General features: G+C 37.3%; 1 long non-coding RNA gene across 1 annotated transcript in view; it reads right to left on the reverse strand.

Annotated features, from left to right (window-relative positions):
* LOC116752349 overlaps positions 1–26,953 on the reverse strand; it is a 346,276-nt gene that overhangs the window by 266,327 nt on the left and 52,996 nt on the right. The window contains exon 3 of the long non-coding RNA XR_004349442.1: positions 1,019–1,083. This is a non-coding gene — a long non-coding RNA (uncharacterized LOC116752349). The remainder of the gene's footprint in view (positions 1–1,018; positions 1,084–26,953) is intronic.

A 26,953-nucleotide genomic window follows, 5' to 3' on the forward strand; every position in this document is an offset into this window, starting at 1 on the left:
CACTCTACCACTTATTATGTGGTAGAGTGCACAGCAGGCAGCCCTATGCCTTAATTTCCTCTGCTCTAAAATGGGGATGCTGATAGTATTTACTTCATATGGTTACAATTTGATCTGCAACACAATCTACACTATTTAAGTATTACCTGCTATTACTATTTTACATTTATTTTTATTATTAGAATTAAGCTCCATGAAGGCAGGGACTCAGTTTTCTTTGTATTCCCGTTTACTCATTAAATAAATGCTATTTTGCATGTGCATAGTTTTTTAAAGAAAAAATTTTAGGTATAACATGCATATAGAGAAATGAACATGGTACATATACAGCTCAGTGAATTTTCACAAATAAACCCATGAAACTACCACACCTGTTAAGAAATAAAACATTACCAGCTCACCAGAAGCCCAGCCCAATAACTCTAACCTCTCCCAAAAGGAAACCACTATCTTGACTCCTATCATTATAGATTAATTTTGCCCATTTTTAAAATTTATATAAATAGAATCATAGAGTTAGTACTCTATTGTAACAGACTTCTTTCATTAGTTGTAGCATGGAACAGTCATTTATTCATTCTCATGACTGTACAGTATTCCAGTGAATACTGGATTCCATTACAATCTTCCAATGTGGAACTATACCATCATTTATTTACCCATTCTCTAGTTGATGGACACTTGGGTGGCTGGTTTCCAGTTTGGGACTGTTATGAATGGTGTTGCTATGAATATTCTCAGACATGTCTGGCGCACATAGGCATTCATGTGTATACACCTAGAAGATGAGTTTACTGGGAAATAAGGCATGCTTTTGTTTAGCTTTAGTAGATCCTGCCCAAAAGTTTTCCCAAATGGTTGTACCAGGTACTTTTATTTCCCTTGTGACCCTCTTCTGGCCAACAAAACTTGAAGAGAAGTCTGTGCAGGATGGAACAGTGGGAAACAGGCTGCTTCTGCAAAGGTTTCTTACTTAGTTTTTCTACAGAAACACAAGGAAGATGTTCTCTTTTCTTACCTGGACATTGGTGTGAGATTGTGATAGCTGGAACTGCTGCAGCCATCTTGTGACCAGGGAGGGAGCTGGATGAAAGATGAAAAAAACTGAGTCAATCATTACAGCACTAAGCCAGGAGCCAGGCTACTTCCAGACTTGTTAGATGAGAAAATTATTTTAATTGGATTTTCTTACTTGCAACCCAAATGGTCCCATTACAACAATTAAAATATTAGCATTGGCTTGTTCTTTAAAAGCTATTTTGTATTTAAAGTAGATTCATATAACACTATATCTCAGCCCCTTTACTTTGTTTTATATAATTTCAGTTTGATGCCCTTTATTCACCATGAGTTTAATTTTATGACACTGATCACCTAGCAAACAGTATCTCTTTCAACTTATTGTTCAGCATGTGCAACTTTTTCATTTATAATTTTAGAACATAGTTGACTTTGAACATAAGTAAGTAAGGAGCTCCCATAAGTAAGGAGCAGGGCTGGAATTTGAACCCAGCCCCATGAATTTATAAAACACATGCTTTTAGCCACTTTGCTATATGATTCATCTAATTTTTTACTGTGATAACTACATGCATATTTAACACCAGATGAGAGGTGCCATAATAAAGTTTTAGCTGTTTAAAGTAAGCTAAAACAATAATTATAATATCTAACATTTATTGGGCACTTCCTGTGTGCTGTGCAATTGTTCTGAATGTTTTAAACATATTTACCAATTTACTCTTTGCCAGATTTATCTTTAGATAAATAATGAATTATTTGAGAATAAACAGAGCAGCCTCAAGGAAAAGTAGGACTCAAATAATATTCTGATTATATTTAACATAGAAATAAACTGGAGGACAATTATTGTTTCATTATATCACCTAGGAATTTTTTCTATTGTAATGGACCAAAAAAGTCCCAAATCAAACTGACTTAAGCCAAAAAGAGACTATTGACTTAAAAAGAGACTATTGACTTATGTGATGGGAAATCTCCAGAGGCAGAGCTCCTCTAAGTAGGGATGGATTCTGGGCTCCAAAATGTCCCACAGCTCATTTTTTCCATCTTTTCGTTCTATCCCTATCAGCTACCCCCATTCTGTTGGCTTCTTTCTCAGGCTCTAGTTGGTGGTTCCTGTCACCTCCAAGTACTCCCCTTCTGATGGCAAGATAAGAGGCAGCAGCTCCCACCTCACATATATTCAAGTTCAAAGCCAGAGCGACTTTTCTAACAGTCCTAGTATTACTCTGACTGCCCTGGCTTAAGTCACTGCCCACTGAAACTATCCTGTGGCAAAGGAGATGCAATTCCCTTACTTTTGGTTACACGTAAGGAGATTTTGGTGAGGACAGAGAAACTCACTGATTGCCTTAGGCCAGAGTCCTGGCTCTACCTCTAGGGCCAAAGGGTGAGGCTTCAGCCATATGAACTGGGAATAGGGGCAGAGAGGTGGGTCCTCAGAAGAAAATCAGTGAAATGAATGCTATTGCAGATGGTCCTCCAATGAACCACACCTCCTGTTTTTCACACCTTTTGTAGTCCCCTCCCTTCAAATCTGGGCCCTTTGACTAGATTTTTTTTTTAATAGACCCTTATTTTTAAGAAAATTTTAGATCTATAGAAAAAATAAGGTCATAGTACACACAGTTCTCACATTGCCCCTCACCGAATTTCTCCTATTATTAACATCTTATATTTTCATGGTATATTTGTTACAATTAATGAAAACTTATTAATACAGTATTATTAACTAAAGTCCATACTAATTTATTCAGATTTCCTTAGTTTCTGCCTAATGTCATTTTCTGTTCCAGGACTGCATCCAATATACCACATTACATTTTCTTGTCATTGTCTCCTTTGTTTCCTCTTGGTTGTGACAGTTTTTCAGAATTTGTTTTTGACGACCTTAACAGTTTTGAGGAATACAGATCAAGTATTTTGTAGGATGTCCTTCTATTGGAACTTGTCTGATGTTTTTCTCATAATCAGACTGGGGTTATAGGTTTTTGGAAGGAAGATTACAGGAATAAAGTGTCATTTTTATCACAACATATCAAGGATACATATTGTCAACATGATTTATCACTGTTGATACTGACCTTGATCATAAGCCTGAGATACTCTTTCTTTCCCCTGTTCTATTCTGCGCTGTTTGGAAGGAAGTCAATAGGAGCAGCCCACACAAGGAGTAGGGATTCATGCTTCTCCTTCTTGAGGGTGGAATATCTACATACATAAATTATTTGGAGTGCCACTTCAAGGGAGATTTGTCTCTTCTCCCACATTTACTTATTTATTTATTTATTTAATCATTCATTTATATCAGTATGGACCCAATGGATCCCTATCTTATATTGTACTTTGGTTGATAATCCAATATTATGTATTTATTTTATTGCTCAAATTGTTCCTGCTTTTGCTGTCGGGAGTTACATAGGTTGGCACCTGTGTATGACTAGCTTTCTACTAACTGAATGAAACAAAAGTGATGCTTCCAAAGCTGGGTTACCAAAAGCCTTGCAGCTTCTGCAAGAGTCCCTTGAACCTTTACTCTAGGAGAAACAGCCACCATGTAAAAATTCTAACTACCCTGAGATTGTATTACTATGAGGCATCCCAAGCTAGCCATGTGAAGAGGTCATGTGTTAACAGAAAGAGAGAGAGACCACCTTCTAGCTCTCCCAGCCATACCAACCCAGGAGCCAAATATGTGAGTCAAGAAACCATCTTAGATGTCCAAACCACTCAAGGCTTCAGATTACTCTAGCTCAGCCACCATCTGACTGCAACCACATGAGAGGCTCCAAGCAAGTATTCCAAGCTCAGCAGAGCCCAGTCAACCTACAGAACTGTCTGCGATATCAATGAATTGCTATTTTAAGTCACTAAATTTGGTGACTGTAGTAAAAGATTACTTAAACAGATGCAAAAATCTATCAGCTGTGGTATTAACTCTCAAACTAGAACAAGTTTTATTAAGGAGCATATGGTGATGATTTTCTTGTTTTATCACCCAGAAGAAATCATTTAACCAGACATATGTGACAAAAATGTTAATGGATCTTTTTCTTCTCAAATAAAGTTATTTACCTTCTGGGGCTCTTGAGGTAACATTTTGATCAGAAGCATTGTTCCACAGAGATAGTTAGGCTTTCTCAAAATATTAATCTCAGTTCAAAACCAGTAATATTTCTCTTGAATAACTCTGTTGCCTGCCTAACAATTAGTCACAGCAAAGTAGATTTTGGAATAGAATTTTCAGGTGGCAGAATCTTTAAGAATCCAGAAACCTGAAAGGTTTCCCCAGTGTCATTGTGGGAAATATATTTCTACATTTGAGACAATCTAAGTTCTACTGGCACCTTTACAGGGGCATTCTACCAGAGGGCAGAACATGTTGCTTTTCTACACGAACTATACATTTCCAGGAGTTAAGGTCGGGGGGCAGTGGAAGAGATGGGTACACAGTGAGGAAAGAAGCCAAAATTACACTTCCAGAAGAGACAAGTGTCGAGATTAGATTACCAGATACAAGGAGGCTGTCACATCTTTTTTTTTTTTTTCTTCAAGGGAAGATAGATTGGATTTCTATTTTATTCCTGGTTCCCCTCCTCTCTTTATTGATATTTTCTGTCTCTCATTAAGAACAGTTTGCTCTCATTTTATTTGCAAATATATTTAAGCTTCATTACTATGTATTCATTATATCTAAATTTGAAATAATTTGACTTGGCTTGGGTTTATCTTGAGATAATGAACCAAGTATTTGCCTAACAAATTAATAGAATAAACAAGGCTAAGAAGAGTTTATTTCAAAATAGTTAAGATCAAATTATTTCTCGTCTTAAATATTAACTGTGTGTCTACAAATACATATTGCTAATCTGCAAACAAGTCTTACCTATGCACAAGAGATTCAACTTGGAAACACATATTAATTAGTTTAAGTTGCCAAAACAATAAAAATATATTTCTTTTAAAATATTCACCAAGAAGGGGGACTTCCCTGGTGGTGCAGTGGTTAAGAATCCGCCTGCCAGTGCAGGGGATGCGGGTTCGATCCCTGGTCTGGGAAGATACCACATGCCACAGAGCAACTGGACCCGTGTGCCACAACTACTGAGGCTGTACTCTAGAGCCCGTGAGCCACAACTACTGAGTCTGTGAGCCACAACTACTGAGCCCACATGCCACAACTACTGAAGCCCGTACGCCTAGAGCCCGTGCTCTGCAACAAGAGAAGTCACTGCAATGAGAAGCCTGCACACAGCAATGAACAGTAGCCCCCGCTCGATTAAACTAAAGAAAGCCTGCACACAGCAACAAAGACCCAACGCAGCCAAAAATAAATAAATAAATAAATAAATAAATAAATAAATAAATAAATAAATATTCACCAAGAAGGGCCACTGGAGTCTAGAGAAAGAAGCTTCCCTGAGACCAGAGACAGAGCCCTGAACATGAAGCCTGGGCCTTAGGAGGCATTTAATAAATGTGAACTGAATGAATAAATCAAAGGTTCAGACTTCAATAATTGAAGTTTAGGGATTTGTTTAACAGAGATGTCTCAAATGGCAGTTCATGGGCCAAATTCAGTCCACATTCTTGTCTGGTTTGTCTACATATTGTTATATTTTGTCCTATTAAAAAGGTAGTAAATTCATTTGGTTAAAAATGGTATACAGCAGCAGTCCCCAACCTTTTTGGCATCAGGGACCAGTTTCGTGGAAGACACTTTTTCCACGAACCTGGAGTGGGGGGGGGGATGGTTCGGGATGATTCAAGCGCATTACATTTACTGTGCACTTTATTTCTATTATTATTACACTGTAATATATAATGAAATAATTATACAACTCACCATAATGCAGAATCAGTGGGAGCCCTGAGCTTGTTTTCCTGCAACTAGATGGTCTCATCTGGGGGTGATGGGAGACAGTGACACCTGAAGTGTGTTGCTTATGTCCAGTCTGCTCCATAAGATGCAGCTTATCAGTGAGTGCACTTGCCAGTCACTGATAGGGTTTTGATATGAGTCTGCAAGCAACTGATTTATTATGGTCTCTGTGAAGTCAAACCTCTCTGCTAATGATAATTTGTATTTGCAGCCACTCCCCAGTGATAGTATCACCACCTTAGCTCCACCTCAGATCATCAGGCATTAGATTCTCATAAGGAGCACGCAACCTAGATCCCTCGCATGCACAGTTCACAGTAGGGTTCATGCACCTATGAGACTCTGATGCCGCTGCTGATCTGACAGGAGGTGGAGCTCAGGCGGTAATGCAAGCGATGGGGAGCGGCTGTAAATACAGATGAAGTTTTGCTCACCCGCCCACCACTCACCTTCTGCTGTGTGGCCCAGTTCCTAACAGGCCACAGACTGGTACCAGTCCATGGCCCAGGGTTGGGGACCCCTGGTATATAGTTAAAAGTCTCACTCCCACCTTTGTGTCTTATCTACCCACGTGCCCCCAGCTTCTCTCAAGGTAATCTCTTTTATTAGTTTCTTGTGTATTCTTCTAGAGTTTCTTTAGGGCAATGGTAAGAAAATATGCATAGATAATCTTAATTTCCCCTTTTTTACACAAAGGTAGAATATTATACATGATGTTTTTATCATCCTTTTTTCACTGAATTTAGACTTGGAGATCTTTTTCTCTATCACCCTAAACTAGTCAATTTCATTCACTGCTTTCGTGTCCAGCCATGGTAGGCATTTGAGTTATAGCTAGAGTAATACTACCAAAGGCAGAGTGGGAGAAGAGACTTGTTTTGCCCAATTTGTCACATCAGAGTAGCTGAGCAGGAGTGGGGAGGCCACTACATAGTAAGATTTCTTAAACATAGGAAGCTCATCCTCCTACATGTGAGTTACAATGAATGAATTACAAATACAACATCCACAGATTGTTAGCTGCCCCACTTCCCACCTAACACACACACACACACACACACAAACATACACACACACACAAACACACACACACACACACACACACACACAGACCTGGAAATGCTAAATCAGTGACAATGTCAGAATTCCTAAGTGATAAAATCTCAACACTTCCGTCCCTTTTCTCTAAGTGCCCAACCCCTCTACGCCAACTCCCCACAACACACTTTCCAGAGGTGAATTCACCAGATGTAGTGTTTCCCAGACTCAAGAATTTTAGGAGTCTTGTTAAAACTTTGGATTCCCAGCCCTATCCCTTGGATATTCTTATCAAGGTTCTGAATCTTTGCTTTTAGGGAAGAATATTTTAAGATGCTAAATACGTACTCATGCCTGTGTTGAAACAGTTCTCTTAGGGAATAGTCATTATAATTAGATCCTGAGTACCTTATTAGATGTCTTTTCTAATGGCTATTTTAAAGAAATCGTTTAGAGAAGAGCTTCTCACAGTTTTTCACTGTGCTAACATAAAAAGTTAATACTTGTTTGGCACACTGAAGGCCACTGTCAGCCAGAAGCAACAGATCCAGGGGCTTTATAAGGATGGCAAGATAAAAAGTGGTACTTCATAGTACAATGCTTAGGAAATTTTGCTTTAGAGTATCTTGAGGGGAAGGAGAAAGGAAATTGGTATTTGTTTAGCTCTTGTATGCCTGGTGCTATGCTTAAAACTAAGGCTTTTATCTTGCGTACAATCTACTAAGCATAGACAGATGTGTAATACTTCCTTCATTTTAAAGAAGAACAAATTAAGACAGTTGGTTTTAGATCAAACCTATTCCAAAGGTAGAGTCAAGAACTAGAATTTGAACTGACATTTCTGGCTCCCACGTCCAAAACTTTTTTAGCATTGCCTCAAATGGTAACCAATACATATCTCAAAGATTAAGGAACGTTCAAGAAAAACTTAAATGACACAACCTCTCCTGGATATATTTTGGCTTCAACCCTAGTTGCTGGTACTCATAGCACAATTCTCTTCGGGGTCACCAGTCTCCAAGCTGGCTCCCAGTGGCCCCTAGGGACCCTGCCTTTTGGTATTCATGCTCTGGTATTCCTCCTCCCACATTCTATCAGGATTGGTCTGTATGACCAATAAAATACAGCAGACACAATGATATGTGACTTCAAAGTTTAGGTCACTCACTCTGGGAGAATCTAGCTCCCATGAGGTGAGGATACTTGAGCAGTCTCATGGAGAGGCCCACATGGTGAGCAGTCATGGGAATGAGCCATCTTGGAATCAGTTCCTTCAGTACCAGTCAGGCCTTCAGATGACTGCAGTCCCAGCTGATCTCTCTCTCTCTCTTTTTTTTTTTTTAACATCTTTATTGGAGTATAATTGCTTTACAATGGTGTGTTAGTTTCTGCTTTATAACATAGTGAATCAGTTATACATATACATATGTCCCCATATCTCTTCCCTCCTGCGTCTCCCTCCCTCCCACCCTCCCTATCCCACCCCTCCAGGCGGTCACAAAGCACGGAGCTGATCTCCCTGTGCTATGTGGCTGCTTCCCACTAGCTATCTATTTTACATTTGGTAGTGTATATATGTCCATGCCACTCTCTCGCTTTGTCACAGCTTATCCTTCCGCTCCCCATATCCTCAAGTCCATGCTCTAGTAGGTCTGTGTCTTTATTCCCGTCTTACCCCTAGGTTCTTCATGACCTTTTTTTTATTATTTTATTTTTTCTTAGATTCCATATATATGTGTTAGCATACAGTATTTGTTTTTCTCTTTCTGACTTACTTCACTGTGCATGACAGACTCTAGGCCCATCCACCTCACTACAAATAACTCAATTTCATTTCTTTTTATGCCAGCTGATCTCTTAATTGCAGCTTCGTGAGACACCGTGAGTCAGAGCCCCCCAGCTAATCTGCTCCCAGATTCTGACTCACAGAAACTGTAAGATAATAACATGTTTATTGTTTTAAGCCACCAACTGTTGTAGTAACCTGTTATACGTCAATATATAACTAGTACAGGTTTCTATTACATAGATTGAAAAACAAAACACAGTAGATATTTGCCTCTGTTACATTGATATATTCCATAGCCACTTGAGGGGAGAAAAAAAAAGCAAGATTTTTGTCTCTAAATAAATAAATAAATGAAATATTTAAAAAATATTTTTGTTATACTTTCCAAACACTGTTAACCTTTTATTTTGCTTTATCAAGGACTGGTACTGAAAATAGAACAAAAACCGCAGGGCAAGGTCACTTCAGCTAAATAGTGAGGGTAAATATCTGTATGAATTTGATGTTTGAACCAGTATGACTGAAAAATAAAATAACCTACCAAGTGGGAGGGAGAAGTGGTTTTGTAAATCTAGCTCAGTGCTGTGCCAGACTCTGGCATACAGCTTCTGATGACAAACTATGTCTGCAGGCTATAGACGTAGTACATGTTTGCTCACTGGTTTATCAACTAGAAAACAAGGACCATCTGTTAATTACCATCAGAAGACCTGGAGAGAGAAAATAAATGGAACTGAATTTTCCTCTGTCCAAAGTGGTTTTTTTTTTTTTTCTTTTTCTTTCTTTTTTTTTTTTTTTTTGGTCATGATCTGGGAAAAGAAAGCTATAATTAGGTCTAAAGAAAGTTCATTTAAATCTGCGATAACTTCTTGATCATCCATATAAAAATGTTTCCAAGAAAGGAACTAATACCTAAGTGAAATATAGCAAACAGGTCATAATGACATGATAAATTTTCACTGTATTATGGGGATACCAAATATTACCATGATACATTTATTTTTGCCAAGTATATTTTGTAATTATTTTTATCTACTACCTATCGAAGCAATATGGTATAATAGGTTAATACTCTAACTCACAATTTCTAAACGAGAGAACTTGGACAGGCTAGATAAGTACAAAAGTGGTTTCTGTAAACAGTAGGGCTAAACCTGGGTAATATTATCTAGCTCTTGGGCACTTGTCTTTCATATGGCAAGTCACAGAATGGAGGTGGAGGATGAAGGGGAAAAGAGGTGGTGAAGAGAACCACTTAAAAATAACCTCTTCCCCCTTATCCTCATCCCCAGGCATCTGGTATTCTTAAGCTCTTTCCATCCTGCTCTAAATCTTTCAAGGGACTGCAAATACTGTTGTTTGTTGTATATACCTATGACCTAAAACCAAACTGTCCGCAATCCCATCCTACCAATCATTAACCTAAATGAGCCTGACCCAGCATGGGCCTCCAGGTTACTAACAGGCAGGTCCATTGCCCTCTATCCAGTAAATCTCAGGCATATGAGACAAGCAGTTTACCCAGGTCTATCTCTAACATCTGTAGGAATGGAGCAAGAACACAAATGGAGGGCCATATTTAAAAGTTACGGATCACGATAACAAAATTGTTATCTAAAGTATGTCTTATCTTCCCATCTTGACTATCTTATAACAATAAAAAAATTTTAAGTATGTGTAAAGCTATGGGTTTTATATGACTGAAAATCAGCAAAATAACAAGCACTACTAAATGTACTTATTGCACCTGTCTAAGTGATAGTTGGATGAGTAATAAAGATATCTATAATTAATAAAATATTATATATTTACTTTATAAAATACATTTTTCTTGCCTTTGGCTCACCAAAATTATTAATTATGATGTTAAATCAAGATTTTCAGGGAATTCCCTGGCAGTCCAGTGGTTAAGACTTCGTGCTTTCACTGCCAAGGGCCCCGGTTCAATCCCTGGTTGGGGAACTAAGATCCCGCAAGCCGTGGCAAAACCAAAAAAAAAAAAAAAAAAGATTTTCACATAATTTGAGTTCTGAGAGGAAATGCCAAATAAATGACTTTCATGGGTTGAAATTATTACATAGTTTTTATTAATTCCCTTTGGAAAAACCTTAGCTGTGCTGAGATAGTGGCAAATGGAATTGTCAGTAAAATTTTTAAAGCAACGTTCAGTTCAGAAGTGACCATTTATTTCACATATCATGCTCAAACACTGTAATGGGTTTGCATATGATAAATTATCATCTCAAAAAAATTACAAAGTATTTTAATTTCATCATATATGTTGCTATCACATTGTGATTTTTCAGGATCTCTTAAGACAAGATGTAGATTCATATAATAATTCTTAATTCTTCTGCTTTCATAGTTTTCAATTCTGGAATATTATAAAAAATTAAAAATAGCATTGTTCTTCAATTTGTTTAAATCTTTCTTTGGTCTCTAATGGTCAGAAAATAGCCTTTATATAAGTTAGTTTGGGGATTTTTTTTTTTTTTTTTTTGGTATGTGAATCTTCTTCGGAGTCATGTGAACATTTTTATTTCTTCATTTTAATTTTATAATTTTTTTTGGATTGTCACATTTGCTGCATATTGTACATGTAGTTTCTTTCTATTTATAAAAAACACTTCTTTAAATTTTAAGTTTTTTCAATCCTTTTAAAAGTAAGTAGCCAAATTTAGATTTTTTTTCTTTAAACTTTTGCTAATATTACTAAGATAGCAAATAAATATGTGGATAGACCTACTCAAAATTAATTTCATTTTCTGCCAAAAATCACAATTCACTATTTGAGAAGTTTTCAGTTATTTCACTTGACCGTCCTAGCACATTTTGAATCTTGTTTAAATCTAACTGCTTTAGCAGCATTTGATCAGCACTCCCAGTGTTTATCCATGAGTACCTATTAGGTCAAATTCTGTTTTTCTCAAGATGTTCCACCTTTGGACAGACCCTGAAAATATTGTATATAATGTTTAAACTGTTCCAAAGAATTTCAATAATATCAACAGTATTGAGACCATGTCTCTTAGTAACAAATTCAAACCATGTACTGTAAATGGCATAAAGAATCCTTCTGGATTTTTCACCAAAATCACTTTTGTTCTTATCAACCATGTTACTACCAGTATCATAGTTTTGCTCTCAACAATGTTTTAAATTAGAGCCTAAAATTGAAGTTGTTTTTTCAATTCTTCCTACAAGTAAAAAGCCGTACTTTTTACAACAGGTTTGAAACCAATGAAATATTCATTAGTTTAAACTTCCTTGCTTTCTTCTCCTGGTCACTCAACATATATGTAAATAAAGGTTATTTATGTAGTAATACTTTAGATCCTGGTACAACCAAGTTGAACTGAATAATTTTTCCTTTTTAAAATTTGGGAGATGACTTTTTATCTCACTTTATTATCTCTTAAATTAATAATTTCACTTTTAATTCCCCTTACTAGAGAATTATCGTTTGCTTCATTATATTTTACCCATCTTAAGTTTTTGGTCATTCTTTCATCAAATTTCAAAATCATTTCTACATATCCTAGACACTTGCCATTATGTTCTATAAATATTTTGCTGTTCTTCCATGAAAGGCATCATTAAACTTGCCTGAATATTAGACACACAATTATTCTTTAAAGAAGATTATGCTCATGTACTAGTTTGACATTTACTTTTATTTGTGGAATATTATTGGTTGTTTGCTGGTTGTTTGATTACTTTTTCAGTTCTAGTAATTACATCTGTACTTTTCTGTGTGCAAAGGTCATTTCATGGTATTTTAATTGAGAATTTAAGTTTATTATCACAAATACATTCATTGGCTGAAGTCTATCACAAAGATTAGTTGTGAAATATGTTAACGGTGATAACAAAATAGTTTCTAAATAGAGACTATAAAAACCAGTTTCTACAACTTCCTTCTATTTGAAAGAAGTTTGGAATAAAATGAAATATAAAAATTCTGCCATGTTCATGTAATAGAAAATCATAATCATTAATTTGAAACTGAATGTGTTTTACTAGCAACGTTCTCAAACTGTCAGAATGACATGGCGTCACCATTTCCAAGAACATCATCCAGTCAAATGCTCTGGAGGATTTCTTCCTGCATTTGCTGATTTCAAGACCATTTGTTTCTCTAGCGTCTACAGGGTAGGCTAGAGTTACTTTTGTTGTTTCTGGGTTATGAAAGTGATATAAAGTTGATTCTTTTTCATTCTCATTGTTTTAATTAGTAACTAAATCTTCAATTAATGCAGAATATAAAGTTGAAAGAACTTTTTTATCTGACCTACTTACATTGTAGTTTTGATGAGAATAATGTTCTTGTTAATTTGCATTGTTTTGATCAGTAGTTAAATCCTAATTAAAACAGAACTTATAATCTCTTGTTTACAAATTCTATAAGGGTCATGCTCAACAGAAGTCTGCTCACTTCCATTGTTTCTATATTTTTATTTTAATTAAGTAGAACTCTTCTTTGAAAATTTTCTATTTCTTTTTTCTTTCTAGCTTTTTTTCTTTTCTAATCTCTATTCTTGAATCCTTTATTTCTATCACAATTCCCTATTCTTCACCTGTCCTCATTTTCAATGATCTAAAAGATTTAAAAGTAAAATGTTATCGTATAAAGGGTATAAAATTTGGATATATTTAAATCAAAAATGTAAAGTAAATTTAAAATTCAGAAAAATGAAAACTTTTCACGTGTTAACAGCTATTTTTCTTCTAAAATATACAAAATTATTAAAATTACAAGGTAAAATATAAACTATAATGAATATCAAATTATAAAGTGAAATTAAATAATGCTGGAATTTTTATTTTAAAATTTAATTAATCTTATTAAACATTTTTATAAAAATAAAACTATTTGCATTTCTAGCATTCAACATCCATCTAGTTGTCAATGTTAAGAACTGGTATCACACTTTAAGTATATTACATCTAGACACAGATGCTTACAAATTTAAGAGCTATATGATTGTTTAGTATTGCGAAATATTCCTCAGCCATCATATGCAATAATTTCAAATACTAAGAATATCTGGAGTAAGTCCAGAACCATGAATTGCTTTATGTGGAGAAAAGCAAGAAAATGGATACTCAGCACTAGTGGGAAATGAAACTTCATAATGCAAGCACCCATTGTATTCATGCTATGAGAAGGATTTGACAAGTTAATTAATCTATCTTTTCTCTTATTTAAGTGTTCTGCTCTTCAAATCCTCCCTGGATGGTTGAAGCTTTCTCCTTTTGTTATGGTGAGGGTAGCATAACCCATAATACTTCGTAGCATTTGGATGCAACTGCTAATGAGTGTTAGGCACAAGCATGAATGTTTAGTGCCAGAAGTGCCTACTGGCACTTAATAATTTATTGTTTATGTGTTGTATACATTTGTGATTTGAGGGTCCTCTGAAGCACAGGGCCCAGAGCCTCTTTTTCCCAGTCCTAAGTATGGTACTGAGCTCATCTTTCTACATTTCCTCTCTTCCTTTCTTAGGCCACTGCCTCAGTGCACATCAAAATCACAGCCCCTACTCCCAGCCCAGTTTAAGGCCCTGACTAATTAATTTACTCTTTCAGCCATTCCATGATTTATTTAGAATTTGAACTGAAAAAGTTCTTCAGACTCTCACAAGTTGTACAACATTCTTTGTGAGAAGAGCAGGAGTCCCTCTAGTAAGGATGGGCTATCAAACTTTTGTACATGATGTTCCCTCACCTGAAACAGTGTGCTCTCCTCTCCTCAGATATTTGACTCATTTAGATCACAGCTCAATTGTAACTTCCACAAAAAAGCCTTCCTTGGCAGCCCAATTAGTTCAAATCCCCTTTGGATATGTTTCCCTAGCATCTTGTTCTATGTAACAGAGAGAGGATTTTATATTTATTTCTGTAATTTGGTTAGCATTTGTCTCGCTCCATAGAGAGAACTGACACAAGGACCGTGTCTGAGTGTGTTTTGGCACACCATTACATCCCCAGAGCTTAGCCCATGTTGTACACGTAGAAGACACTGAAGATTTAATTAATTGGGAGCCATTTAGCTGCATCTTACATTCTGTTTTATTTCTTGCCTTTAGACGTTAGTCAGTCATGTGGCTAAAAACAAAATCTATTTGTCTTTTAGATCTCAGCTTAATAATATCTTCTTGGGTAAGCTTTCCCACACCTAACTAATTCAAATCTCCTTGTTTTTTTATGTTGGAAAAAACTGTAAACTCCAATTGGCCTCCCGACATGATTTCACATCATGTGTTTACCCCTGAACACCTGTGCTCCAGTGAACTCTCCCCAAAGCTGTGAAAAATACTGTATTAAAAAGACTGGCTGTGTGGTGGGCAAAGTGCATTACAACACTCTTAGGAATATTTTCACTTGCTTAGCAAAACCTGAAGTTTGGCCACAGAGCATGGCCAATTTTAGCAATAGGTATATTTTCCACAAATCAAATATTTTGAACACTGACTGACATGGGAACTAGGAAATACATTTTCTAATATGATCGTATTTCTTTAGGTAGCTCAGGATTTATCCTCAGCATTCAGTTTTACCTGGACACCAAGCAGCCAGGGAAACACAAACAAATATTTCTGGAAAGTTTCTTGACTCTTTTTTTGCAAATTTTAACTTCATTACCATGAAATCATTTGTTTATTATAGAATGACTTTCATCCTGGTTCTGCTGAGAACTTGAAAAACTAGACAAACAAATGAATGATGGCAAAGTGTCTCTCTCCATTTTCTCACTACTCCCAATATTTAGTGGACACAGACCAAACTTTAATTTAGATCCCTGCCTCTTCTGCTTTCCTATACATGTCTGTAGGATATTTGGTCCCTGACTCTTTACACAATTTTCCTTGTACTTAAAAAAAAAAAAAAAAAAAAAGAGTAAAACTGGACTATAATAATTGGACACTGACATCACAATCCACAAAATAACTGTTGTTGAATTGAATCAGCAGTGAAAGTTCTTCACAAGATTTTTTTTTTTCCATTTGAGTCTTCATCTATTTTAAGCAATGGCATAATGGAAATGGCAAATCAAGATGGACATAGTCAAAAGGGGTACCTCATTCTCATGAGTTATTGAGTGTCCATGTGGCCTGGGGGGACTGGCTAGGTTGTCTCAAACAGCAGAACTTTCTACCCAAAGTGACTGAAAGGTAGAGAAGGATTTTATTAAAGTTAGTCAGTTGAGAGAAATATGGGAAAGCATCAGACTACACTCAAACTCAAATGATCAACCTCTGGTTCACTGGCTCAATCAGAAGCTTTAATAAGTGAGACTCAGGAGCAAAATTTGTTAATGTGTTAAAAAATAAATTAGCAAAAAAATCTCATGCCAGGGCTTCCCTGGTGGCGCAGTGGTTGAGAGTCCACCTGCCGATGCAGGGGACACAGGTTCGTGCCCCGGTCCAGGAGGATCCCACGTGCCGCAGAGCGGCTGGGCCCCTGAGCCATGGCCGCTGAGCCTGCGCGTCCGGAGCCTGTGCTCTGCGGCGGGAGAGGCCACAACAGGGAGAGGCGCGCGTACCGCAAAAAAAAAAAAAAAAAAAAAAAAAAAAACTCTCATGCCAGAAGGCCTGACCTCCATTTGGAATTATTCTGGCAAAAAAAGTGTACCATCAAGTTCTGAGAAAGCGTGTATTGCACACCCTAATTCTGTGGCCTTAGAAACAGGGGAGGGAAAAAGATCTACATTTTTTTCTACTCATACGAAAACAAGGTCAAAATTGCTTTGAGGTCTTCACTTCACACAAAATAGCATTAATCTTTTTTTTGAAATCAAGGTAATATGTTAGATGTAGGGAGCTTAGCTCATCTGTTTTTATCCAGCAATACAATGGAAATAGAGGTCCTAATAACTGTCTATTATCTTGCTTCTAGCTATAAGAGACATACATCAGTAGTTTTATCTGCTGTAAAACAGCAGATGTTTCTCCTGAGATTCTACCTTCCCTTTAGAGCAAACAAAGCACTTTTCTTAGTGGTTGAGAAGAGTCAAGGAAGGAGTCCTACTGAAGCCTTGTCCAATACCCAGGAGCTCCAAATAGCACTGCCATATTGCTTCCCACCTGGACTCAACTGGGAAGTGAAAGATTATTAAAATGTTTCAGTCATTTTCAAGTGCTGGAATGTTTTAACTTTTTGCCTTTACAAAAGCATCATGTAAGTATGCTTTTTTTTCCTTTTCTCCCCTCCTTTGGATTAGTTGTTTCTCAGTTACTTTTTAACCATGGGTAAATAAAGAAATTACTGAACTTGTTAAGTGCTGCTCCTGATATAATATGAGTAGTAAATTGAAATCCTTTCCTTTAAAATAATAAAATAAACTTTGATGATATACTAGAGGTATAGATTGCTAAAAAGTCACGAGGCAAATACCGGACAATCTCTCTGCAGTATTTTCAGTTAGTGTTAACTTTAGGGATTATGGTTTTAGTAAATACTTTGCCTCCAGTGGATGATAATAACTCTGTGGCTTTCGTTAGCTATTTCATTTCTTGGCTAAAATTACTCTGAAATAAAGGAAAGTCTGTGTTTATTTTGTAACGATTTCATTAGTGGGTTATATATTGCATTTTCTCATTGGTCAGTTTTATTAGGGGGAGACAGGAAAGTAATTTCCAAGAGATCTTATCAAATATCCAGTTTCTAAGGTACAGTTGGAAACAAAATTTCTTCTCCTTATCATGTTGCTTAAGTCTTATTTTTTATTCCTACCCTTTATTATTTAACTGGCCTGTTATACAAAATAGGATTGTAAGATTGTCTCATAACATTGCTATGTCCTTAAAAATTTCCATGACCCATATTTTGGATTATACCTTCAAGACTTTTAAACAGTGAATAATTTTATGCTTATCCAGGACCCAAACTTTCCATTACTGTTCCTGTTTTCTGTGTCCCAGTTCATAGGTTTTTAGCGTAAAGCAGCCATAAGAAGAAAACATATTTCAGAGGTTCTGAAAGCAAGAGAGATTTGGAAACCTCAAATCCCCCCACTAGTCTTGAGCCTAGCTATAGTCTGATAGTATTAATTTATTACTGGGCCAAGGTGAGAGGGGAGGCCCAAACAGCTTCCACAAGTGGTATTTCAAAGTAAAATGTTAAGACTCTCATCAGCAAAGTGAAACCAATAACATCATTTTCCCCAAAAAATAATGCCCTTCACCCTGACTCCACAAGAGTTATTTGTCAAGAGCCATCATAAAATCATCTAGATACTGACCCTTTAACCCATGTTTCACACAAATGATTAAACCATCATTTCCTACTTTATCTAGAGCACATCCTCCCCTCTGCTTACCACCATGGCTGCACAATCACATGGGAAGTAGTGTGGGAGATGCCTGGAGGGAAGAAAGGGCAAGAGATGATACCTGTTCTACCTCCTTCCCCCAGCTACCCTTGAACAGGTTGGGCTATGTCTGAAAATTTTCCAGAGACTTCCTTCCACCATCACTATTGCCACATAGAGACTTGGTGATGGTTGGTCTGTGTGTCAACTCGGCTATGCTATAGTACGAAGTTATCTAATCAAACACTAATCTAGGTGTTGCTGTGAAAGTATTTTTGTAGATGTGGTTAATATCTACAATCAGTTGATTTTAAGTAAAGGAGATTATCCTCAATAATGTGAGTGGGTCTCATCAATCAGTTAGAAAGCCTTAAGAGCAAAAACTGAAGTTTCCGGTGGAAGAAAGAATTCTGCCTCAAGACTGAAACATCAACTCCTGACTGTGTTTCCAGCTGCCCTGCTTGTCTGCCCTACAGATTCAGGCTTGTCAGTCCCCACAATCTCATAATTCCAATTAATTAATTAAACCCTGACTGGTACAGAACCTTATTCCATTCTTGCTCCTTTCTTATTGGGTTGTATATTGTGAATTAAGAGAAGGAGTCATGAACAGACAAGACTATTCATGTTGGAGAACTACAGTTCTAAAAACTATGCTTAATACTCGGGAGGATTCCTGGAGGAAACCAGAACAAAGCTTTCCCCCATGTTTGACTATGTATATGTGAGGTACTACTGCATTAGATGCCTTTCCTATACCTTTGTTTGCCTTGTTTTAAATATGTTATTGTATTTGCACTACAGGCAAGGTCTCACAATTCAGCCTCAATTTTTTGGCAAATGTTTACAATACAAATCAGTTATTTTTTGTTATATAAACCCATAATTCTTGACAGTATGACATATATTTTGGCATCTAAATATTTCATTTTAATAGTGTTTGGGTATAGATGTATTTGATCTAATTATATTTAATTAGATCATTCAAGTTAATTGAAAATCAGTCATTCTTTTAATATGAAAAGCCATTTCCCAGAAATTTTTGCACAAACTTCAAAAAGTAACTGAATTGTGAAAGTGGAAAATACTGATCAACAGGGATCTTGTAAATAATACTAGCTTTAAACAACTGAAAGATAGGATTTTTTATGCACAAAGCTGGTTTCTTGTGGCATGCTTCTAGAATCCTAAGTAGGGGGAGGCAGCTACGATTTTTAAAAAATTATTGTTTTGTATGAAAAACTCTGTCATGCCAGCTAATCTTCCATCATAAAATGTTTAGGAACTTCAGAAAGTACACAGTTATACTGATAAAATTCTCTGCATTCATTCCATGATACTGAAGTTACTAATGATTCTTAGTTGAACAATCTCACTTGCTTCCCTGCTCTATACTGCATTATGAACATTCTAAATTTGCAATCATTTATAAAGAAACAGGAAAAAAATACCAGATCCTACAAAATAGGATATGAAATTCTAATTTAATTAAAATTTAAATACATTTTAAAGTATAAAGTTCTGACTAATCTTAGAATCATCTAGGGTAACTGAATTAAATATCTCTCTTTTGAAAATAAATGTGAAACAAATGTAGTAACATACAAGACTAGAGGACTGATCTATTTACAACCATTTTACTTTTGAGATGTGTTGTAAATCTGCTCTTGTTTTTATTGGCATTTAGTCTTCTTTGCTTTCAGAGCCATTTTAAAAAGAGAGAGAATATATACCTAATTTCTGAGCAGGTATTGGCTTATAATTGAGTCCAAAAAAAAATCATATTATTTCTGATATGGGAGGCAACTTACCATGTCGTTAAGGCAACCAGACCCGATATAAATCCTAGCTCCACCACTTTCCAGTTGTGAGACTGCCAAATTAACTAGTCTAGGCTTCAGCTTCTTCATATGTAAAAATAAGGATAGTAATATCTTCCTCACCGAATCATTGTAATGACAAATAAATCTTTATACATATATATTTAAAAACAAGTAACTAGGGCTTCCCTGGTGGCGCAGTGGTTGAGAGTCCCCCTGCCGACGCAGGGGACACGGGTTCATGCCCCGGTCCGGGAGGATCCCACATGCTGCGGAGCAGCTAGGCCCATAAGCCATGGCCGCTGAGCCTGCGCGCCTGGAGCCTGTGCTCCGCAACGGGAGAGGCGACAAGTGTGAGAGGCCTGCGTACCGCAAAAACAAAAACAAAAAAAAAAAACAAGTAACTATTCACACATACCCATTACATACATAAAGCATTTAACATGGTACTTGGCAAGTAGTATATGCTCAATAAATGGTAGATATCCTCCCAATTTAGAAATTGTCTGTACCCAAAATCATTAAAGTTCTATTCTGAGAAAATATATCTTCTTGTTCAATATATTTTAAAACTAAATAACATACAAAATGTGTGTTTAGCCTTAGTCATCACTGTGAAACATAAAACACAAAACTTTTTTGGTTATAACCAACAGAAATGGACTAAAGTAGAAAATGAACTTCTGGAAGGTGTGATATATCCCCAGAAACCATGGAAAGATCGGGAATCAGGCAGTTCTGGAGGTCTAAACAGACTTTTCCTCTTCAGGATTTTGCTGCTACAACAATTCTATTCCAATTGTTTCAGTCATTCTGTCACTCATGATTCAAATTCCTAACATCTAAGCACTCTAGACTGGTTGAAGCAAAATAGAACTTCCACAGTCACATTTGCTTTGTTCCCCACAAGCAAAGTCCAACAGCTGTTCTACAGAAAGGAGAAAGAGGTGCCAATGAGAAAACAAATGCCCTATATGTATAAAAGTATTGCCTTTTATTGTTTTTCAGAAATCACATGCCCTGATAATTCACAATAATCACACATACTGGATAGATAATAAGGGTCAGAAACTATGTTATTTCTTTCTTTTTTTTTTTTTTTTTTTTTTCCGGTACGCGGGCCTCTCACTGCTGTGGCCTCTCCTGTTGCAGAGCATAGGCTCTGGACGCGCAGGCTCAGCGGCCTAGCCGCTCCGCGGCATGTGGGATCTTCCCGGACCGGGGCATGAACCTGTGTCCCCTGCAACAGCAGGCGGACTCTCAACCACTGCGCCACCAGGGAAGCCGCAGTTTTACTTTTCATTCATGCTACCTATCTATGTGACGCGGCAAGGGTTCTGCTCTTTGTAGAATGATGGAGCATCTGCTGTCTGAAACAAAAGCTAGTTGCCATGCAGGGAGAAGAGAAAGATGGCGGCTTATGCCCTGACTCCTCCCTACAAGTCATGTGGCCATGACCTATTTCTTTTTGTTTTATTTTATTTTATTTTTGGCTGGGTTGGGTCTTCGTTGCTGCGTGTGGGCTTTCTCTAGTTGCGACGAGTGGGGGCGTTGTGGAGCGCGGGCTTCTCATTGCAGTGGCTTCTCTTGTTGCAGAGCACAGGCTCTAGGCGAGCGGGCTTCAGTAGTTGTGGCACACGGGCTCAGTAGTTGTGGCTCGCGGGCTCTAGAGCTCAGGCTCAGAAGTTGTGGCGCATGGGCTTAATTGCTCAGCAGCATGTGGGATCTTCCCCGACCAGGGCTCGAACCCATGTCCCCTGCACTGGCAGGCAGATTCTTAACCACTGCACCACCAGGGAAGCCCCATGACCTATTTCAAAGAAGAAAAATACAAACGTACCTTGTGCCCAAAGGAGGAGACCAGAATATTAGTGAATAGCCCTAATGACTGTTAGGCACAAACACATAACTAGAAAGTTGGGGAGCAGGATTCAAACTCAGGCATCCTAAAAAAATGAGAGGTCTCTTAAGTTTTGTGTACCTACCAAGGAGAGTGAGTAGGAGAAGGCAGTCACATCCTTTAGAGAGTTCCATTCTCTCTTTGCAAGTTTTCTTTACCAGGTCTTGCTTAAATGTATCACATTGGAGAAATTATAAAGTTTCAAGGCAGCCTTGCCCTTAGTACAAGTCATGCGGTTAGCAGTTACATTTTAATGCCAATGGAAGCAATGCAGAATAATCATTTTTATTTACTTTCTGGGGGTGAAATGCTCCTTTTGCATTGTCTAGGGATAACACAAATGGAACTCCTTTCGGAAAAGAAACTGGCTTTAGTATAATGAAGCATTCTATAACCTTGCATGATCAACAATAATAATCACTGACCTCCCTGGAGCACGTTTATGCTTACTTAATCTAAACAAGCTTCCTTATCAAGTAATTTGTGCTTGAAAGTAAGCAAATGAGGTTTGATTCCTTCTTTGTCTTTTGATAGTTGCATTGGATCTTACTGGTTTAGATTTCAAAATAGTTTTTCTGCACTTTTCCCTTGGTAGCCTCTATTGGGAGAAGATGAACATGCCCAAGTTTATACTTTACCGATTTGCAGAAGTGTGTTGGATGTTTACATATCTTCTGCATGACTCCAACGTAGGGAAATATTCTTTACAAATTTCTTGCAGAAGAAAAGAAAGATTAGCAAGGGGACTAAGTGCATAGATACCTACGTTTTCCACAGGGCAAAGTAAGGAAGGCTACACAGTTCCAGCAACTAAATTACTTGGAGTAAACTTAAATAATTAACTTGGCTTTTATACTGACTTCAGGACTTTTCGGAAACATGTAAGTGGTTTTACTTTCTATATAAAATAAATGTAGCCTAAATAAAATTTAACATAAATTTTTGTAAACTTAGGAAAATGAGACACATTCCACATTTTGTGGCTCAGCTTACATAGTCTGTGATCCATGTAAACAAATAAAATTAGTGCCTTAATCTCTAACCAGAGTCAAAAATTTAAGCTCTAGTCTAATTCTATTATGACTGAAGTAAATGCTAAGAGGGGACCTACTATTTTTATATCATGTTTTCTTAGTATTTACAATAGCAACAAGCATACAGATCTTTTTTCTGGTGCCCTAAAGAAAAGATTTATTGACTCATAATAATAACATGAAGTGTTACATAACTACACATTATTTTTAATATCAGCAATATCTTTAAGAACTATGAAAAAATGTGACCACAGTACATAAAAGTTAAGGAATTTATTACCACTGAAAATGGGTCAGTTAAGTTATAAAAAGTTCTGAGGAGGACCTCTTACTCTCTTAGCAAAGGATTTACTTTGAGCCTAATTGACAGGAGATGAGAAAATGTTAAAGAAGGATCTTACTTAAGAAACAAAATACAAATAGAGAAAAACAAAAAAGTGTTGTCTTTTGGGACCTATCCCTTAATCAACCCTTAGGATCTGCTATTTGATAACATTTTGACCTTGGAATTAGTTCTTATCTACAGTAAGGAACATAGTCCTCCCATTCCAACTATACTCATTAGGGAATTTAAAAGTTTTGAATTTTGCTTATCAATATTTGTTAGAGGGACTTCCCTGATGGCACAGTGGTTAAGAATCCGCCTGCCAATGCAGGGGACACGGGTTCAAGTCCTCGTCCAAGAAGATCCCACATGCTGTGGAGCAACTAAGGCCGTGCGCCACAACTACTGAGCCCGTGCGCCTAGAGCCCATGCTCTGCAACAAGAGAAGCCACCTCAATGAGAAGCCCACACATTGCAACAAAGAGTAGCCCCCACTCGTTGCAACTAGAGAAAGCCAGCACACAGTGACAAAGACCCAATGCAGCCATAAATAAATAAATAAGTAAGTAAGTAAATAAATAAATAAATAAATTTATTAAAACAAAAAATATTTGTCAGAGGTCCAGCCCTGGAAGAACTGTAGCACAGTTAAAACAGCTAAATCAAATCACCACCCAACTCTCAGAGAATATCACCTCTTGATCCCATTAAAGTTTTGCATTACCAAGGACACTCCCTAATAATTGATAAGACAGGGTGCAGCAATATTGACTAAAGTTCTAAGTTCCTAAAAGCTGGTAAGTTAAGAATTAAAAGAGAAGTTTAAGAGAAATTAAAGAGAAATTAAAGAGAAATTTAAAAAGAAGTAAAAGAAGAGTTAGAAAAGGAAAAATAACGATGGCCTCCAAATTTGAGACAGGACAAAAGCAAGAAGACAAATGACAAATGGCTGTGTGCAGGTGTGACAGAAATCATTTTGACAACAGAGCTGTGGGTCTTATGTGCATGATACACATATAGGAAAGAGGAGATAAGTAAAATCTAGTGTCTGCCTTCAAAATGCTTATCAAGCTTGAGGGTACAAAATATAAAAGCTAGCGTGCTCTGGACTCAGGTTCAAATTCCTAACCTGCCATATACAAAGAATGAGTAGAGCATTCTGGTTAGTGCTTGAGCTTTGTGTTTAGACAAATGGATCAGTCAGGTTTCAGTCAGAGAAACAGATGCAGTAGGAGATTTATATTAAGAGATTTATTGCAAAGAATTGAGGACTGGCTAGGCAAGGCTGAAGTCCACAGGGCAAACCATCAGGAAGGGCAGTCTAGACTCTCAGGCAGCTGAAGCTCCAGTCCACAGGCAGAATGTCTGGTTCAGGAAAGCTTCAGCTCTGCTCTTATGACCTTTCACCTGGTTCAGTCAGACCCTCACAGATTCTCTAGGTCTCCCTTACCCTAAGTCATGTGATTATGGACTTTAATCACCTCTACAGAATACCTTCATAGCAACACCTAGACTGGTGTTTGAATGAGTATTACTGTGAGGACCAAAGCCTAGCTAAATTGACACATTAAACTGACCATCAAAACAAACCTGGATTAAGTGCCTAATTACCACTTCCTAGCTACACGGCCTTGAGAAAGCTTCTAAATTTCTTTAAATCCTTATCTTATCATCTGTGAAATGAGGAGAGTAAGAGTAACTACTCAGGGCTTCCCTGGTGGCGCAGTGGTTAAGAATCCACCTGCCAAAGCAGGGGACACGGGTTCGAGCCCTGGTCCAGGAAGATCCCATATGCCGCGGAGCAACTAAGCCCGTGTGCCACAACGCGTTAGCCTGCGCTCTAGAGCCCACGTGCCACAACTACTGAAGCCCGCGCGCCTAGAGCCTGTGCTCCGCAACAAAAGAGGCCACCGCAATGAGAAGTCCTTGCACCACAACGAAGAGCAGCCCCCGCTGGCTGCAACTAGAGAAAGCCCACAGGCAGCAACGAAGACCCAACGCAGCCAAAAATAAATAAATTAATAAATAAATCTATTTTAAAAAAAAAGAGTAACTACTCACAGAATTGTTGTGAAGATTAAATAGGTCCATGTAAAGTAGGTCTAGCAATGTGCATGGCGTATAGTAAATACTCAGAAAACTCACCCATCATCATTATCATCCTCACTATCTGGGCGAATCAACCCCTGTCTCTGAGTTTCAATTTTCTCATTTGTGAAATCAGTATATTAACACCTACAATTCACAGAAGTGATATGAATGTTAAATGAATATATAGGAGGTGATTTTTTTTTAACTGTGCCAAAGGCAAATTAGCCACTTAGCAAATTGTAGAAACTTACACTCATTTTCCAAAACATGTTTTAGAAAACACAGTTTCTAAAAATTCAACCAATAATTAGAATCACGGACTTTTAAAAATGAGGCCATTTTATAATGGTTTCTAATGTACCTTCAGTTTTATAAGTGGAATTTTCCCACAGTCCTATAGGTACAGTCAAATAACATCCAAATGCACACATGCACACATGCACAGACACACACAAAATTTACGGATTACTTTTTTTTTTTTTTTTTTCTTTTTTGCGGTACGCAGGCCTCTCACTGTTGTGGCATCTCCCGTTGTGGAGCACAGGCTCCGGACGCGCAGGCTCAGCGGCCATGGCTCACGGGCTTAGCTGCTCCGCGGCATGTGGGATCTTCCCGGACTGGGGCACAAACCCGTGTCCCCTGCATCGGCAGGTGGACTCTCAACCACTGTGCCACCAGGGAAGCCTACGGATTACTTTTTTTTTTTTTAATTAATTAACTATTTATTTATTTATTTTGGCTGCACCAGGGCTTAGTTGCAGCACTCAGGATCTTCGTTGCAGCATGCGGATCTTCTAGTTGCGGCATGCAGACTTTTTAGCTGTGGCACGCAAACTCTTAGTTGCAGCATGTATGCGGGATCTAGTTCCCCAGTCAGGGATCAAACCCTGGCCTCCTGCACTGGGAGTGTGGTGTATTAGCCACTGGACCACCAGGGAAGTCCCTGGATTACATTTTGAAAGATATTATCAAAACAAGACATGTGAGAAAAAATATTTTAGGATATTATCGTAATATTAGCTTAATTATGCCTTTATTTTAAAAGCAATTTTACAGAAGTTATGGCTTAGCTGTCTTACCCTAGAGTGAGTCTACATAAGTTAGAATCCTAGCTTTATTGCTTTCTAGCTGAGTGAACTCAACCAGGTCACTCAGCTTCCTTTCACATAAATCTCCTCATCTTTAAGATGAGGGTAGTAGCAGTACCTCCTTCATAGGATGTTGTGAGGATTTAAAAAGCTGATAGCTGTAAAGTGCTGAGAACTTTCTGGTATTTGATGTCAGTTCTCTGAAAAGATCATCTCATGTCCTCCTGGAAGGTCAATGGGATGGCTTCCTGTGTGAAATATTACACTCTTCCTCCAGATTAAAGAAAAAGGCTGTTAGATATTTACAATATCTCTTCCAAATTAAAATTTATTTGTTCCCTTATGAAGGACAATTGGCAGTAACTATCAAAATTCCATTTACATACATCTTCTTTTTCTGAGAATTTATCATACAGATATACTTGCATTGCAGTAAAAGATAGAAAACAAACCAAATGACCATCAGTAGGGAACTGGATTCTCTTTATTACGGTATATAGGCACTCCCCCCTTTTTTAAAAATTTTATTGAAGTATAGTTGATTTACAACATTGCATTTAATTTCTGCTGTACAGCAAATTGACTCAGTTCTACATATATATTTTTTTTTCCATTATAGTTTATCACAGGATATTGAATATAGCTCCCTG

The sequence above is a fragment of the Phocoena sinus genome, chromosome 3 (genome assembly GCF_008692025.1).
Source record: "Phocoena sinus isolate mPhoSin1 chromosome 3, mPhoSin1.pri, whole genome shotgun sequence".
Classification (NCBI taxonomy): Eukaryota; Metazoa; Chordata; class Mammalia; order Artiodactyla; family Phocoenidae; genus Phocoena; species Phocoena sinus.